The following is a 1,268-nucleotide window of genomic DNA, read 5'->3' on the forward strand; positions in this document are numbered from 1 at the left end:
CGCATGGAGAGGCAAGTGGTACCCCGGCCCCCGGGACACAGCCCGGCCCGGCGGCTGAGGGACAACCGGGCCAGGCCGGGGCGGGGAAGCAGTGGGGCTCCCTTTGCGGGGAGGGGAAGTGGCCCCGGGGTGGAGATGTTCATAGAATCAGGTTATCATCGAACAGTTTGGGTTGGAAGGGACCTTAAAGCTAATCTCGTTCCACCCCCTGCCCTGGGCAGGGACACCTCCCCCCAGCCCAGGTTGCTCCAAGCCCCGTCTAACCTGGCCTTGAACACCTCCAGGGATGGGGCAGCCACAGCTTCTCGGGGCAACCTGCCCCAGGGGCTCGCCACCCTCAGAGTCAAGAATTTCTTCCTAAGAATAGTAATTTCTTCCTAATTTTTCATGCAGGAAGTTTGTGTCCCCGTAAGAAGCAGGTGTCTTTTGTGGCTTCAGCAGCTTACATGGCTCATGTTTTTGCTGTGGTGTAGAAATCCAGCCCAAAGGCTGGGATAACTGTGAGACTTGGTCAGCTTCCACTGTGCACAACTGCCTTTCCCAATGTGGAGCTTTTTTTTTGTTTTTCCAGCTATGGTTACAAGTTAAACTTTTTAACTTGTTCCTCAGTTTAAGTGAAAAAAGCGGTGGTTGGTTTTCTAGGGATGTTTCCATTCTTGCGTTGCTGTGCAGTGCTTTCTGTTCTGTGGTGAGTCACAGAGCTCGTTGGGAAATGCACGAAGGGTGTTACTGAGTGCACTTAAATACAAGGATGCTTGTATATACACTGCATGGGCTGGTGATGAGGAAGGCTGCAAATCAAAACCAGTTTGAAAATCAGTACAGCAAAGTATAGTGGCACCACGAATGCTGTTCTACAGCACATCTGTTAGAAATCTGGTAAATGGCACAGGTAGAATTTTAGGAAGCTCTTACGCAGTCTGTTAATTAGAGATAGCCAAGAGTTGGGTCAGTTTCTGAGGAAACTCTGACTCAATATCTAATATCAGGAAACAACACATTTAATTGGAAAATTGCTCATAAGAGAAAAAAGTATCCCTGAATGTTGCTTTCCTAAAACTGAAGTTTCTGAAGATTTGCCAAGCGACAGTCACTCACTATGGATGTCTTGGATTTCTTTAGAGTAAATAACATTAAATGAAACAGAAAATGCTGCTGTTCTCTTGGTTATAGACTCTGTTCTGCATAATGGTTTTGTTGTTTTGTTGTTTTTAACTTAGGCAACTTATGGCTAACGAACCGCTGGAAAAATTGGGATTTAAAGATCT

The sequence above is a fragment of the Charadrius vociferus genome, unplaced genomic scaffold (genome assembly GCF_000708025.1).
Source record: "Charadrius vociferus isolate BGI_N301 unplaced genomic scaffold, ASM70802v2 scaffold430, whole genome shotgun sequence".
Taxonomy (NCBI): domain Eukaryota; kingdom Metazoa; phylum Chordata; class Aves; order Charadriiformes; family Charadriidae; genus Charadrius; species Charadrius vociferus.